The sequence below is a fragment of the Aythya ferina genome, assembly GCF_964211825.1.
Source record: "Aythya ferina genome assembly, chromosome: 2".
NCBI lineage: Eukaryota > Metazoa > Chordata > Aves > Anseriformes > Anatidae > Aythya > Aythya ferina.
In genome coordinates this window covers 76,847,265-76,864,941 of record NC_140297.1, presented here as the reverse complement: position 1 = coordinate 76,864,941, position 17,677 = coordinate 76,847,265, and the positions used below count along the sequence as shown (strand labels likewise).

At 34.8% G+C, this 17,677-nt stretch overlaps 1 long non-coding RNA gene across 5 annotated transcripts in view; it reads right to left on the bottom strand.

The window, feature by feature from the left end:
* Positions 1-17,677, bottom strand: part of LOC311430697 — a 104,921-nt gene that overhangs the window by 39,064 nt on the left and 48,180 nt on the right. For all 5 annotated transcript variants that reach the window (XR_014688945.1, XR_014688946.1, XR_014688947.1 and 2 more), the window contains exon 4: positions 5,592-5,724. This is a non-coding gene — a long non-coding RNA (uncharacterized lncRNA). The remainder of the gene's footprint in view (positions 1-5,591; positions 5,725-17,677) is intronic.

Genomic DNA, 17,677 nt, shown 5'->3' with positions numbered 1-17,677 from the left:
ACCATTCCTGAAAACAAAATCCAGACAACTTGAATGTGTAGAATTAATATGAAGTTTACAAGTTATGCTTACATAAACATGTAAAATAAAACAAAACAAAACAAACTCACTTTCTTAATAAGCACATTTTAAGACAGTATGAACTTTACTTCAGTTCTGCACAGTGATTCAATTTGTTATACATTTTATCAATATCCGTTCATAATACTATTTTTATTCTTTTATTGTATATTAATATTTAATATAATTTAAAAAGGAAAAACAGTCCTGATTGTTCATCAAAACAAAATTGTGTTGAACATTTAACAGCTGCATTATATAACTTCCAATTCTTTTTACTTCATAAAAAGTGGGCCATGGATATTGTACAGTACCTAAATTCTTGATGAATATTCGGCTTTAATTTAACCACAATTGAATCTGGTTTGTTTACTGAGTTCACTCTGCAGTCCACCCAAAGCATTTTAGGGTGGTCTATCATGAAACTCCTTCAAAAGTTCACTTCCAATAGAAACTAAAACAGTACTGTAAAAACACCCATAAAAAGCTAACATCTCAGATATCAGTAATAGCAATAATAAAAATAAAATGCATTGGCAGTATGTAAATGAATTTTTTTTTTTTTTGATCTTGCAGAGCTGAAAAAGTAAGCGTATTTTTATATTGCTGATGCTATGGGATCAAGATACATAAACTTGAACTATGAAATTATCTTAAAGGTAATAAAAAGAAAAATTAGATTCTCAGTTAAAACAACACAATTACTGAAACTAAGAAAAGATTAGGAGTGTGAATATGGAACATCAAGCAATAAATAAAAATTATATACTTGACAAATGTTGTGAGAATCAAATGAATGTATTGTCAATGGATGTAATACGGAGAAAAGGACCAATATTAATAATCAATAATTATTATTAAAGAGGTAAAATTCTATAATAAATGTAAAATGTGAATAGACAAAACACTGAAGAAATATTCTGTAAACATCACTAATTCCATCTATCTCTGTTATATGGCAATTCCAATGGTGGATATCAATGTATATATTTCCAAAGCTACCCCCCAAACTGTGACACTTCTACTCACAGAACCAGTGCACATGCGATAGTTTTATTCACATGGCTTTTTAAGTATATTATATATACTTTAATTTGTAAAGATTGCAATGGAATTAGCATTTTAGTTTGGCAAAGAAGTGTGCTTTCAGTGTGATTATTACCTTTATGGAGCTTTGGTCATATCATAGACTTAATTTAGAGCATATGAACTGGAGTGAAATTAATCCAGAAAATGAAATAGGAGCACACCTAGGCAAACCTTGGTTTGTCTGTGCACAAGACATTTGGTCTTTTCATTCAGACTGGATCTAATCCAGAGGATAACTCTCCAAAATGACCATAGTGGGGACGTATGCTTCTCCGTACCAATGGTTCAGCTAATAGGTCTAATTCCACTGACCTGCATTACTTTTGAACATACAAAAAGAGTACTAGACAGCTGAGACGGTACTAATATGTTTTTTTTGTTTGTTTGTTTGTTTTTCCTTAGAACTTGCAGTAACAAAGGCTATATTTGCAAACTTATAACTTTAGAGCATTCAATGGGAAACAACTTCCAAAGATTAAACAAGAGATAGAATGCAATGAATTTTATTATTTTTTGGAAATTAAAAACGTTTATAGAAAAAGTGGTTATCGTGCTTCATGAAGCAAATTAGATTAATTGTTTCAAGTAAATTTTAGCATCTACTTTAAACTTAGAAGAATAAGATATTATAGATAGGAAGTTTAGGGCAAAATATTGCTACCAAAGTGAAGTAAAAAGAACAAATATTGCAAATACTGATGAAATTGTACAGTTTTTAGCTGTATCAGCTTTGAAATAATGACATTGCATATACCTCAAAATAAAGTGAATGAGATGAAATTAGAAAAAAAAAAAAAAAAAGGAAATGGAAGAGGAAAACAATGAGAAAAACATGATGTTTATGTCATGACATTTTAGAGGGTTTGCATTATTGATGATGCAAGATGCTACAAATGTTGCAGAGAAACTTTTCCTTCTCATTTTGCAAATGAAATATCTCAGGGGGAAAAAAAAAAAAAAAAAAGCAATTGTTGCCGTTGAAAGCCTGGCAATATTTGCCTTAGTAATATTTAGCAATTCACAAATTACAGGGTGGCAGCCATTACAGCTATGATAATCACACAAAAAAATGTAGGAAGCTGTTGTCAGTAACTAATGAAACAGTTATAGTTAATGAGCTTTTCTGACAGCAAGTCTAAATGGTGACTGTTGCCCCATTTGTGTTAAAATTACAATAAAAACACTCTGGAATATCTGTGAGAGGCCAAATGCATTAATGACTGAAGTAAGTAAAATGTTACAGCTTCAGAAAGCAGTGAAAGCAAATGATTAAAAACCATACCAACGGACAAAAAAAAAAAAAAAAAAAAAAAAAAAAAAAAAGGAATTAGCTTAAAGAAATCTAAATTAAGTTATTAAGTTCTTACTCTACTGTTCATAGACTAGCTGTTTTATCTATTTTTGTGAGCTTTTCTGCTTCAGTGGTATCATTTAACTAAGGTGAAGTGATTTGCCACCAGTGTATTTTTGGCTGGCTTTCAATGTCTACATCCTCCTGGATAGCTCAATTTGTAGTCTGTAGTCCAATTCCATGAAGATTGACCTAATTTTCTTGCACCCTGTTATAGAATAGTCCAGAGATCCAGACCTACATTCTCCCAGGAAGGCATGAATGCATGATGCAATTCAGATCTGGATGCAAACACACTATCATGACTAACTCCACAACAACAGAGGTACAGAATTCTGGGGCCTCAAACCTCTGACACTCATTACTATTCCCAAGTAGATATGTTGGTTGAGGAGACAAGGATCAGCAATTTTACCAATTCACTAGCTGTATAATTACAAGAATGTATTAATATATCATCAAGCGCAATATTCCTCATACCAGAGGAATTCAGAAATTAGGATTTACCACAGTCCTGGGGCTCCAGAAATGGCAATTATTACTTAATTACTTAATTATTACTGTAATCAAAGAAAATTTGTCCTTTGACGATGGACAAGGCTATGACCTTAACACATAGATTGTATCTGGCAGTTTAAAATGTATGATTTTTTCAAAATATTTTTACACAGCAATGCAAGGTTACCCTACTGAAATAGACGTGCCTCCTAATGTACAGAGAGTTAGTATAAAAAGCGCATGGCTTCTCACTAGCATTATTTTGACAGTAGCTTTCAGAATTTCTACCTTTGCATCAAGTAAGCAAAGTATTTATTCTCAATTCAGATATCACACAGTACGTTAGTGTCCCATGTACAGAACTTAGTACAGTAATGTGATGCTTAAATATGTACGAAAAAGTAGCTTAAGTAGCTAAGAAAAAAAAAAAAAAAAGAAAGTTATAAGCTAAGCGTAATTAGTTTCCCCTAGGATATATCTATAAAATGAGCTTAAAATTCTCACTGCTGTTCTGGGTTAATCTAAGAGCAAGATCATTGTATTCTCAATGATGTTCATAACCATGATAAAATAATTCTAATTCTTAGGCAAAGAAAAGTTGAAAAAATAGGTTTATCCATTTATTTAGTCAGGTAATAGCAAATTAAATATTAATCAAATGTATATAAAATATCACATGTAATATAGTAAAAACTCTGCAAAGGTTCATGATGTTAAGAGATGAATTGGTCTTACATATCAAAGGAGCATATAACAGGAAAATAAAAAGAGTCTACCGGAGTAATTCAAAGTATTCTATTACCAAGATTCTTGATCTTTCATTGTTATAATGCCACTTTTTTTTTTTCAGTCCAACAGACTTGAAGTAAATGAATTCATGTGGGTTGAATTAATAACACTCAACAAAAACTTTATAATACATAATTAAAATATTATTTAATAATTAACAACCCAATTATTAAAATAATAATCTGCTTGAAGACATTATGCCACTTGCAGACTATGGTAGCAGAAATAATTCAACATTAAAATAAAATGGGACTTAACCCTACTGTGTGGAAAAATATTTGCTTATAGAAGAATCAGATCAAATGGTTGACACTTTGTGCTTCAGATTCTATAAATTTTTATCAACAGTTTGTTGTTATGGTGTTTAAATTGATGAAAAAAAAAATGGCTTCAAGACATGGAAAACTGCATTCTGTACCACATACGTTTGGCGGCTTCCTACAGATCATTATTAGTAGTCTACTTGTACATGTATAATGGCATATCACATTGCAAAGAATAATGTCCCATTTCTTCTGGAAGACAGATTTATCACATTTTAAAGTCCAATACTTAATTTATGTTCAGTAAATTCATAAACTTTCAGACCAGACATAAAGGAGGCCTTAAAAAGCATTACAGATATCTCTATGATATCCACTCTCTGCTGATTGGATACTGATACTATCTGAGTATATATAGTTATACAGTTACACAGTTATATAGTTATACAGTTATGCAGTTATATAGTTATAGTTATACTACATACAGTTATAACTGTCTGAGTTACATCTACCACTACATACAATCACAAATAGATTTTGTGCTGAGAACTTCCCAGTGTTTAAAAATGAAAATCAAGAGATAATCAGATGCGTGAAAGTTGGATCACATACTATTTTCTCACAGACCTTCTTCTTACAGAATGGTTGGAGGCAAGACAAGAATAGAATGAAATCAATTGCAAGAGGTTGAGGATTTATCTTTTTAACAGAAGTTGAAAATAATATGCCTATAAACTGCTGGTTTTTGAACTTTCTCAGGAAAATACTGAAAATTCAGGTGACTTAAAATCATCCATGTTTGTTCTCCATCACATAGCTACATAAAAAATATTAGAGTGGATGTTATTTCTATTACTGTATCATGACTCCAAAGAGACTGTCCCTGAGACATGAAAAAAAAGATGTTCTTTTAAACAACTGAAAATGCATCTTAGTTTAGAATCACAGAATGGCTTGGTGACCTTAAAGTTCCAACCCTCCTACTATGGGCAGGACCATCTTCTGCTAGATCAGGTTGTCCAAATCTCCATCCAAAATGGCCTTGAACACTTCCACATCGACAGCTTCTCAGGCCAACCTGTGCCAGTGCCTCACCACTTTCTGAGTGAAGAATTTCTTCCAATATCTAACCTAAACCTACCTTCTTTCATCTTAAAACCATTACCCCATGCCCTACATGTGCTTGTCAAAAGTCTCTCTCCTTATAAGCTCCCTTTATAGGTACTAGAAGGCCTCTAAAAGGAGCCAGAGCCTTCTCTTCACTATGCTGAACAACCCCAGCTCTCACAGCATTATTTGTAGGAGAGCTGCTCCAGCCTTATGATCACTTATTTTTGTGGTCCTCTGCTGAACCCACTCTAACAGAACCATGTCTTGCGCTGATGGCCCCAGAGCTGGATGAAGTACACTAGGTAGAGTCTCACAAGGCTAGTTAGGGAACTATATGGGAATCAAAAGGTTCAACTTAAGGAGGTTTTGTTTCTAGAGCTAAAGAACATAAGAAAAAAAAAAAAAAAAAATTATTCTTTCAATTGTCTTACCCTTTGAAAGCATCCAGTCACCTTCAGGATCTGTATTAACAGTGTTTGCATCAAATTCCCTCTCAAAAAAATCTATCATGAGGTCATCAAAAATCTTCATAACATATTAAGCTATGATGGGTAGAAATCAGGTCTAGAGAAACAATAAGACACATATTAACAGGTCATTAATGTCATCATAATTATGATCCATTACTGTAATCTGATCTATTGTTCTTGAGATATGTCATCTCGCTAAATTAAAATAAGGGAGAAAAAAAGAAAAAGACAGGTTCCTAAAATCAGTTATCAGTATATGTACATCATTACATTTACAAGGTAAAAAGGAACGAGAGATGTTTGCATGCATGAAGAAAGCAAGCACTGTGATCAAGTGTGTAAACAGAAAAAAACAAGGGCTTATTAAATTTGTAGTGATTTCTGATATTCAGCTTAGTCTCTCACTGTTTGGATTCCACAACTTGTAAGAGATTCATATAAACATCAAATAAGAGGCCAAAGCACCAAAATTGTACTTAATATGCAAGGAGTTAATTAAAAGGGATGTAAAGTGCATTACATTCATAGCAAAATCACACCATAGCATAAGTAGTGGAGAAAAGAGATCAAATGAGTGATCACTGTAGTTAGTGTTTTGTTCTGATGACCCTGGTCAGATAAGTCAATCTGTTTGACATACGATGAATAACTACTGCTTTTGCAGATTTCTTCTGTGAATAGTCATTATACTTTTAAAAATTCTTTTTACGGAACACCAACTTTCCTATTTAAGGAAAGGATTCTCCTTGTAAACTTACTTATCTACAAAATGAATAGAACAAGAATGGGAAGAGAGCACTCAAACTCTCTTAGAAACTCAAACTGTATATAGGCTTATATGCAAAAAGACTGTCGTGGTTTAACCCGGCCGGCAGCTAAACACCACGCAGCCGTTCGCTCACCCTCCCCCTCCCTCTCTGGGACGTGGAAGAGAAATGGAAAGTGAAGCCCGTGAGTTGAGATAAAGACAGTTTAATAAGACAGGAAAATAATAATAACAAAATAATAATAACAATAATAATAATAATAATACAATGATGATAATAGTACTACTACTAATAATATGTACAAACAAGTGATGCACAATGCAATTGCTCACCACCCGCTGACCGATGCCCAGCCTAACCCCGAGCAGTCCGGCCCCCTCCCCCCGGCTAGCCACCCCTATATATTGTTTAGCATGACGTCAGATGGTATGGAATACCCCTTTGGCTAGTTTGGGTCACCTGTCCTGGGTCTGTCCCCTCCCAGCTCTTACTGCACCCCCAGCCTGCCTGTTGGCAGGACAGAGCAAAAGGCTGAGATGTCCTTGGCTTGGTATAAGCACTGCTCTGCAACAATTAAAACATCGGGGTGTTATCAGCACTCTTCTCATCCTAAGCCAAAACACAGCATTCCACCAGCTACTAGGAAGAAAATTAATTCTGTTCTAACTGAAACCAGGACACAAACCTTCACTGAATTGAAATAATTTGAAGGAAAAGACATCTTTCCCACTTTGCTCAGTACTTCTAACATTACAACAAAATCTCTCAACCACCAACACTTCAGTTTACAGCTTGTATCTCATGCCCTCAATGTCAGTGAAACCTAGTAGCCTCTGCTCATGTTTTTCTTGCATATACTATTATAAAATTAAAGAGGTGACTAAGAATAACTCATACTGCCATAAGAGTCCTTAATCAGTGAAACAGTATTATAAACCCAAATACATGAAATTTGAACCTAATAAACCTGTTTTATTATCTATGAGAAAATATACTCTTCTGTAGCTCAGAAAAACAATAATAATCAGTTATCAAAACCCCTTGCATATTCTGGTATAAATCCAGAGATCCTGTGATCCTACCTAATTCAGATGCAATACCCTCAATAAAGCTGATGAGACAACCACAACAGATTTTAAAAGCTTTCATACTTGTTTGCTGCTCCCTGTTTTCTGTTACAAAGAAACATTTCTGTTAAGAAACACTTCTAATAAAATAAAAAATAACCATAGCAAAGCTATGACAATAAGGAAAGAAATGGGAGAAGGAATAAGTTCAGATTTATTTCTGAGTATTTTTTATGAAGTTTAACAGTGTTAATATCAAGCCCATGCACTTCATTTTTTTCTGGTAAATATTTGTACAAGGGTCAACATCCATCACCACAAGTATTAAACCCTTCAACACTGAATTATATATACACGTTAATAGAAAATTCACAATGTAAAAGGAAGATCTACAATTCTAACCTTGAACACATATATAAAAAGCATTCATTGAACTCATTTGAACTCTAAATTGATTTTTACTAAACATCACTCAAGGCTAAGTGAATTTTAGTTAAAAAGTTACTATGGTATCATCTGTCCCTCTAACAAGGATGTCAAAAATAGCCTCTGGTCTACTTCCAACTGAGCCCTTATCTTTTGCAGCAACCCATCTGCTGTAACATCAATGAAGATGGATTTTTTTTTCTGAGTACATTTCAAATGCATTGACAATTATGTTAGGTATTGTAATATGCATGTGTTATTAAATCTGCTTATAACTTAATGTTTGTAAGTGAAATACAGGCAACAAAAAGAATCTTCTTGCTATGGTCCATGAAATTCATTTAGGGAAGATTTGTAGAACAAAGTCATTTTAAGAGTTCCTTTTCTTTGATATCTGACACTGTGAATAGAGTGACTAGTTTCTCTAAGTGTATATTAATAGGGAGGGAAAGGATTCTCCTGGAGGTATTGAGGCAGACTTAGACCAACCATAAGCATATGGGAATCGGGAATTATCTGCATTTTCATTTCAGCTAAAATTTATGTTTGTAATATTTATTCTACAGTTTGTAAACACAACAGGCATGACCAGCGACAAGACAAGAGGTAACAAGCACATTGTCTGAACACAAGGAAACACACTTTTTAGTACAAGGGCATCTGAGCACTGAAGAAGATTGCTCCCAAACATTGTGGAGATGTTCAAAAGCCAACTGGACATGATCCTGGGCAAGCCTCTACATCGTCTTCCTTGAGCCCGGCATTTGGACAAGATAACCTCCAGAGATCCCTTTCAAACTCAGCCATTCCATGACCATGCAAATGAAGGGAATGAATTAGGAAATTCAGGTAAAGCAAGGAAGAGGAAAAATGGAGGGAGATCACAGCATACCTGTCAGCTACAGTCACTGGTCTGGAAGATCAGCAATGTAGGGATTAATTTCACTTTTTTCCCAGCTTCCTGAGTACTTTTTGATGAAATTTGCTCCTCTGCTCTTCAGAATTTTAATGTATAAAAGAAATAATATTTATCTGTCTTACCAGCCTGTTGATTAATTCATACAACTGGAGGTATTTTACAGAAGCATCTAAAGAACTACTAAATTTACTAGTAATGAGTATGACATAGTGGTAGTAAAACTGAAATAGAAGTGAAAACAACAGAGCAGCAGTGGGAGCAAAGGAATGTTTTGAAAATTCGTCTGTACAGCTGAAGGTCTTAGTTTTCTTTTGTTTGTTTGTTTGTTTGTTTGTTTCTGCAGTGCTAATCAGAAGCATAACACAGAATCATAAAATGATTTGGGTTGGAAGTGACCTTAAAGATGATCAAAGATGACCCAAACCCCGTGTCACAGGCAGGGGCACCTCCCACCAGAAGAGGTTGCTCAAAGCCCCATTCAACCTGGCCTTGAACACCTCCAGAGATGGGGCATCCACAGCTTCTCTGGGCAACCTGTTCCTGTCCCCCATCGACATAAGTCATTTATGGTCACACATCAATAAAAACAGATTTGGTAAGAGATTTGTATTTTATTTTAAGATGAAGCATGGATACTTAATAACAATAGCATAAAATATCATCTGTTAATCTTAGTTAGGAGTAACAATTTCACATTCAAAGATGATCTGTCTGGTTGTCAAGTTAAATGAAGAGATGACAAGTAGTATCTTTTGGAAGTACTTTTTTGGAGTACTCTTTTTATTTGTTGCTCCCCCACCTTATTTTTTTTATTTTTGTTAATAATATAAGTTTTGATCTAAGCTATGAAGATTAAATCAGAAAAATTAAGGACCACGAAAAGAGAAACAGCTCATTGTTAAATATCTTCATATTCAGGAAAAAAAATCAAATGTCTATACCACTTTTCCAGTGTAATTTTTCTGCAGGGTTTTTCAATGTCAGAGTTGTTTTATTAACTAAAAAAGACATTTGAATCCAAGATTTCTGAAGTGATCCATGGCAACTGCCTATTATTCACTGAAAACACAATGCAAGTCAAATTAGCTTAGCCTGCCTCTCACTGAGTGAACCCTCAGCTACTGACTGAGGACAATAGGACTGCTCAGACAAGAAAACAGACCAGAAATGATAAATAAAGGGAAATAAAGCCATTCTAGTGGAGCAACAGCATTTAATAATAATAATAATAATAATAATAATAATAATAATAATAATAATAGTTTCTCAGTTTAAGATGAGAAGCTCCAGGGGCAGAATACTTCATTGGGGTAAGCAATGGGAGCACAGGTAAGGCTGAACACTTCAAAGCAAAGGAAATTTGTCATACCATAGCTGCAGATGCTTAATGAAGCCTCTGGTACCAAGAATGGTCCTGGCAAGATATTTTACCTCCCCATTTGTAAAACATAGATGATAATTTCCCTTGTCATTTGTTGCTATCAAAAAAGTGTTCATATAAGGATAATCCACATGCACTTATTTCTGAAACAGTCATCCTCCCCATTATTTTGACTTTATGAATTATTTCAAAAATACAGAAGGAAAATTCTGACCTAAACTTCAAATGAATGATTTAGAAAACTTTCTTTATAAATAAGATGAAAGACAAGCTGGGTAACAGCAACTTGCCTGATAATATGCTTTAACCACTATTACATTCAAAAATACAATTTTAATTATATACTTAATGTAATGTGGCAGGGCCAGACTGCTAGGGACAAAGATGAAACATAATGATGAAAATCTGCAGTTTGTGTTTGTTTTCTACTGTTATACAGTGCTTACTGTAGTCTAGTATATCCAGTTAAGCTTCATACTCTGAGGAAACACTTATCTTCTCTTCCAATGCCCAGTCAACTGTTTTATAATAGAAAAGGGCAATGCTGAATAGTGGATTACTCCAACTGCATAGGTATTAATGAGCCATGTTTGCTTTATGTTCAGATGCACAGATTTCCTATTACGACATTGTTAAAAATTTGGCCGCCTATCCTTGAAATGGCAACCATGTATAAGATACTAACATATAACTCATGTACTAGGTATAAAGGACATTACATAACATCATATTTGAGTAAACACACATAGCTCAGAAACTACAGACACACAAAAGTTCTCAAGAAGACTCCTATCACATTTTTAATAACTTGAGAGGTTTAATGATACTTATTTTACTGCCTTGGTTTCTGGGAACTATATACCATCGTGGCAAAAAGTGGAAAAGTCATAAAATATATAAACTTGTAAGTGATGAGTTTTATATTGGAAGAGGAAATACATATTTTTCTGAGTGCTACAATCTATATATCTCCCTAGTCGCTGCTGTTTTTAGTAACTACATTTGTAAATGACCCACTCTGTCACTATTACTTCAGAAAGAAATAGAATCGCAGTAGGCACAAAACTTTTCTGTTCCAGTCTTTTGGGTTTTTTTTTTGAACCTGACAAAATTGTATTACACTACACTTGGTGGACAAGCTGTTGTCACACAGTTTCTTCTATGTTTCTATGTGTTTGGTTATTAAAAACAGAAAATACATATTAAATGTTAAAGCTCATATTGTTAGAAGTGTGATGCTTTTTTTTCTAATTATTTATTTTTTTTCTTTGTTCTGCTGGGTTGCTGGTTTTGTTGTTGTTTTTTTTTTTTTTAACCTTTTCAAAAATGTCAAGAGAAAAATAATAAGGATATCCCTTGTATTATCCCCAGTTCCCCATGACAGCCTTATTTCTAAATTGGAGAGATATGGATTTGAAGGCTGGACCATTCGGTAGATAAAGAATTGACTGGATAGCCGTAACCAGAGAGTTGTGGTTCACAGCTCTATAACCAGGTGGAAGCTGGTGATGAGTGGTGTCCCTCAGGGGTCCATTTTGTGACTGGTGCCATTTAGTATCTTTGTCATACAGTGGGATTGAGTGCACCCTCAGCAAGTCTGCAGATGACACCAAGCTAAGTGGTGCACTCGACAGAAGGAAGGGATGCCATCTGGACAAGCTTAAGAAGAAGTAGGCCCACATGAACCGCATGAAGTTGAACAAGTCCAAGTGCAAGGTGCTCTACCTGGGTCAGGGCAATCCCAGACATGAGGACAGACTGGATGAACAACTCATTGAGAGCAACCCTGCAGAGAAGGACTTGGAGGTTCTGGTAGACAAAAAGATCAACATAGGCCAGCAGTTTTGTCCCAGAAGGCCAACTGCATCCTGGACTGTTGGCAAAGCCAATGTAGGTCAACAGATGTGACTGTCCCCCTCTGCTCTGTGCTTGTGAGGCTCCACTTGGAGTACTGTATCCAGGTCTGAGGCCCCCAGCAAAAGAAGAACCTGTTAGAGTAGGTCCAGATGAGGGCCATGAATGATCAGAGGGCTGGAGCACCTCTCCTATGAAGGAAAGCTGAGAGACCTGAAAATGTTCAGCCTGGAGAAGAGGCCGACCTCATTGTGGACTTTCAGTATTTAAAGGGGGCTTGTAAAAAAGTTGGAGAACAACATTTTGCTCAGGCCGATAATGACAGGACAATAGGGAATGGTTTTAAACCAGAAGAAGGAAGATTTAGACTAAACATAAGGAGGAAAAAACTTCGCTCTGAGGGTGGTGGGGCACCGGAGCAGGTTGCCCACAATCATACAACAGAATCACACAACCATTAGGGATGGAAAAGACTTCCAAAATAGTCTGGTATAACCATCCCCCTACCACCACTATCACCCACTAAACAATGTCCCTAAGCACTATATCAAACTTTTCCTTTAACTCCCCCAGGGATAGTGTCTCCACCACCTCCCTGGGCAACCCATTCCAATGCCTAACTACTCTTTCTAAGAAATTTCTCCTAATTTACAACCTGATTTGGAAGGTGCGGATGCCCCATCCCTGGAGGTGCTAAGACCAAGTTGGATGAGGTCCTGGGCAACCTGATCTAGTGGGTGGCATCCCTGCCCATTTCAGGAGGGTAGGTACTGGTGATCTTTAAGATCCCTTCCAACCCAAGCCATTCTATGATTCTATGATCTTGTTAACAAAAAATTCTCAACCAGCAACTCTCTTCTTTTATCCATTTCCCCACCATTTAGGAAACCCCCTCAGTATCTACCTATTTTATCTACCTATTTAAAGCTATGCAGTTATCTAGGCAATGACAACCATGTTACTTTAAAGAGGTAGAATAATACTCTTTACTTATTTTTCTATTTATTATTTGCTGTAGCCCACACAGTAGATATTCACAGTAAATGCATTCATTTCTCCATCAAAACTCCTGAAAAGCAGGATTGGGTTCTTCATTGCTCCCTAGAAGTTTCTGAATTCAACTTAACCAGTTGGCAAAGCTAAAAGCAAAATTTTACAATGTTTAATGCCAAATGGGGAGTGACATTATTTTTTCTCATATTGCCAGAGGTAGAGATTTCTGTCTGTTCTTGTAGCATGTCAACTGCAAGAGTGATCTGCAATTAAGGTACAACTCTACCACTGTGGTGTAATCCTTCCCCTCATATTCTCTCTTGAGATGTGATTTGTGTGCATTGCCTGGCACAAACAGACACTATTCCTGATTGTGCTATAAGAATTAATAATAGGAAACAAAATGCTACTGAATTAAGCAGCATTACATACTAATGATTAATACATTAATGTAAATAAACGCAGTAAAGACTGCATCCTAGCATGATTAATCTCTTGGAAATTGACTACTACTGGCAGGTGAATTACAGTGCCTGTGTATAAAAGGTATATTTTTTAACATATTTGAATTTTTTTCTTTAATAATTATCGTACCAAATTTCATATCTAATATTCCCAAAATATCTTTTTCAGGCTGGACTGGCTGGTATAGGTGCTCTTATGTTGAGATTTTAAGTATTTCACTGTGCGCGTAGATGACAGCTATTTAATACATTAAGATCTCACATTTCTAAAATTTTCTGTTGCTTAAATATACCTTTGCATGTTATTGTATATGCTATGCCTTTTACAAAGCAGATTCTGAATGAAAGAAGACTTTCTCCTCCTTCTGTCTCCAACTACCAAATCCTTTAAGTTTTCCTCAGAAGTTTTTTTGGTTTTTTGTTTTTTGTTTTTTTTTTTTCTCTAGACTTCTGTTGATGCTCACAGCTCTTCTCTGGATTTTCTTAATTGGAGAGACATTCTTGAACAACAGTAGGCATTGTAAACTACTATCTGTGCTGAGCACTACTTGTATCTGACATCACAGGCCTCTCCTATAATAGCAACTCCATGCTCAGATTACTTTTCTAGTAGATTCTTCTGTTCTTGAAGTTTTAAATACAGTAATACTGACAGAAGAGATGCTGCCATGGATCAGAAATGGTACTGAGACCACCTCCAGAAAAACAGTCAATACCACTTAGTTGCTCTTATGCTTTTGCTAGACAACTGCTTTGAAAGCTCATCATGTTTCCTGAACTTCAGTTCATTTTATGCGTGACATTTTGTGACTTCATTTCAGTATACCCTCTAAGGAGTAGTGCTTACCTGAATACCTATTTGTTAGTTTTGTACTGATATTTGGTTGTGCTGACATGCCAGAGTGGCAAACTGAGTGTAAGTGATTTCTCAAGAACAGGGTAGGCAATTTCTGAAGAACAAGACATTGCACAGAACAACAGTTGCAGACGTTTGGGGGAATGTGATACGGCCAACTGCTGGTTGAGAAGAGAGGAAGGCTGGGAGTAGTAACAGGCCTCTTTCACTTGCCAAGGACATTATAAACTTTCTTTCCTCAGTAGAGAGCAAAAAATTAAGTGGAGTTCTCCACTGAGGTATATTACCGTCAAATTGCAAGATATACATAAATCTGTTTTTGTGTTCAGTTACACAAAACTGTACCACAAAACCCAGTAATCAAAACATTCTGGCTAAACTTGGGCTTTACAGAAAAATCCTTTTGCCTAGTAAGATATTTGTGATTCTTGATAGCTCCACGTTTTGCTTTGAAAACAGGCTGTTTGGTACTCAGTAAACACGATTTAAAGCCCCTTTTCATGTAGCCTTTGGATGTAACTTTTTAAGTGTTTGTGTCTAAGTACAGTGAATATTTTTGCAAAGACAAGAAAAAGATGTAAATTAGCATCTTGGATGATCCTTTCGATGTCACCAAGTCTGCATAATTTTTATGCATCAATCATTCTATTTCAAGTGAAATGCTTTAGCATTTCTTTGTAAAAATGCTTAATTTTGAATATATTATTTTCTATTTGGTCAGCATTGTTTTGTTTTCTGGGATTTGACATAAAAGTACCTGAGAAGATAATTAAGCCTTTTCTTGAATGTCTGAAACTGCAACTATGCTGAGGGACACAGAACAGTGATAAAATTAGTGCTCTTTAACTCTGTATATTGCTAAGGAGGTTTGGGGAAAAAAAAAAAAAAAAAAAAAAAAAAAGTAAATCTGTGTATTGGCAATAGGAAAAATGTGATTGTTGATAACGAAGATATACATTAAAGACTGGGCATAGTACAAGCCACAAAGCAAAATCTGTTTTTACATTCTTCCAACTACTAATTTTGAAATTTAATATAAAACTATAGGGATTGAACTAATGATTTTAAACAAACAAACAATAAATAAATAAATAATAAAAATAAGATTAAAAAAAAAAGATATATAAACTTAAAAGTTGCAAGACTCCCAGGGCAAATTCAGTGTTATCCTACACAGGAAAATTGAAAATAGTAAATGCTGGCAAACAATGTTATTTTCATCTCTGCAGCTAAATGAAATATTTTGTTTCATTACAAATACAATTTCCTGTCAAAATCATTTTAGGGTAAGTTTTTCATCCCATTTTCCTTACAACCAGTGCTTAGTTTCACTGCTGCAGGTGCAGAACTATAGACATTGCATTGTTAAGTACTGTAAAGGCAGACCTGAAGAAGCAAGATTTCATATTGAATAAAGAATAGAGGGTGGTATCTAGAAAACAGCAGCATTAAGTTCTAGCTCGCATCCCAAAGGAATTGAAATAGGTCATCCCTCCACAGACCATGACTTTTTCCTTTACTGAAATTGTATCACTTCAAGAACATTGCTAATATTTCTGAGCCTTGAACCCATTGCCCCAAGTCTTACCAGAGAATAATATACATCATGCTGTCTGAAAGGTAACTTCCTGCTTTACTTTTAAACATAACTTTACATCTGATACTTATAAGAAATTACTTCATTTTTCATTGTGAAAAGACATTTAGTTAAGGGAACTGTGACACTACCAGCCTCTATTACCTACCCTAGAATGCTTATTAAAAAAGCCTTATTTTTATTAATATATTTTAAATCTCAATATTTAATTTAGAGTTGTCAGTGTTCATACCAAAATAATAAAATAATTGTGCATTAGGGATAAATAATAACAATGAATAATAATGGTAAATAGTAACGACGAATAATAATAATGAAGATGAAAGACAGCAGTATTTTCAGTTGAGAGACACTGTGTTCAGAAAAAAATCACAATATGTAGTACATTATGTTGCTGAAAAATATTTTATCTTCATTTACTCAGTTTTCTTTCTGTCTTAATGGTAAGTATAAATTATTGCCTAACTGGTTACCTACCTCAAAAATGCTGAAATATTCAACACTACTAATGTTTTTGGAGAGAACTGATGGATTTTTTATACTTATTATAGTTATCCTGATTTTGTTTTCATGTAATTTTTAATAGGATCAAGTCATAGGTACAGATTATAATAGTGACAAAGTATAGATATTTGAAAGTTTTATCCGTGGAATCTGACTTCCCATTTTGACTAAAGCTACTCAGTATTAATAAAGTTGGAATAGGCCAACCAAATTATTTCTTATCTAGCTTACAATTCATTATTAACCATCCTTTTCCCCTCTAAAAATACCATACCCAGGGAAGTGGTGGAGTCACCATCCCTGGAAGTCTTCAAAAGACGTTTAGATGTAGAGCTTAGGGATATGGTTTAGTGGAGGGCTGTTAGCGTTAGGTTGGAGGTTGGACTCGATGACCTTGAGGTCTCTTCCAACCTAGAAAATTCTGTGATTCTGATTCTGTCAAAAATTCTGTGATACCAAGAACTACTTTATTTTTATTTTCTTAGAATGTAAATTATCCTGTTAAGTTCTTCTAACATAGATTTTTGTCTTTAGTGATTAATTTTACCCCATTTTTATTCACTTCTGTTACCTCTGTTATTATGGTTTCCTCTAAAATCTCTTAACTGAGATGAAAAACATCTATTGAACAGATCTGTTCTGCCTATTCTTTTTTAAATGTAGGTACAATATTTGTTATTAATCATTCCTAAGGCCTGATGTTTGACTTGATAGATGTATAAATATTCTCAAGAGACTTGCAATTCCATCTGCCAGCTCCTTCTACAATCACCCCAGTTTGAGGACATTATGGTATGGGGAGTCACATCCGCAATCTGAGAGAGTGTTTCACCATCACATCCCTATCCTTCACATGCTTCTCTTGATAGTTACCTGATAAAGACAGACTTACTGCACTTTCCCCTGATTATGCAGCAATACACGTGATGTGTGGCATGGCTGTACATGGGTTAAACTGCACCTGAAGATGTGGCTCCCTGAATGCTTTATCTATGACAGACATGGAAATTTCCATGTTCATGGTTTCATTTTCATTCTCCATATTGTCTTTGCTAACACCAAGTTTCAGAGTTCTTAACAAGGACTTGTACAAAGCATTTATCTTTCTTTCAAGATAAAACTAGATTTTCCCTATTTCTATTTCTACTAGAATAACCTCTCCTTCCCTTACTTCTTTAAAAGTTTTTTTTTTTTTTTTTTTTTTCCAATCTAAGTAACT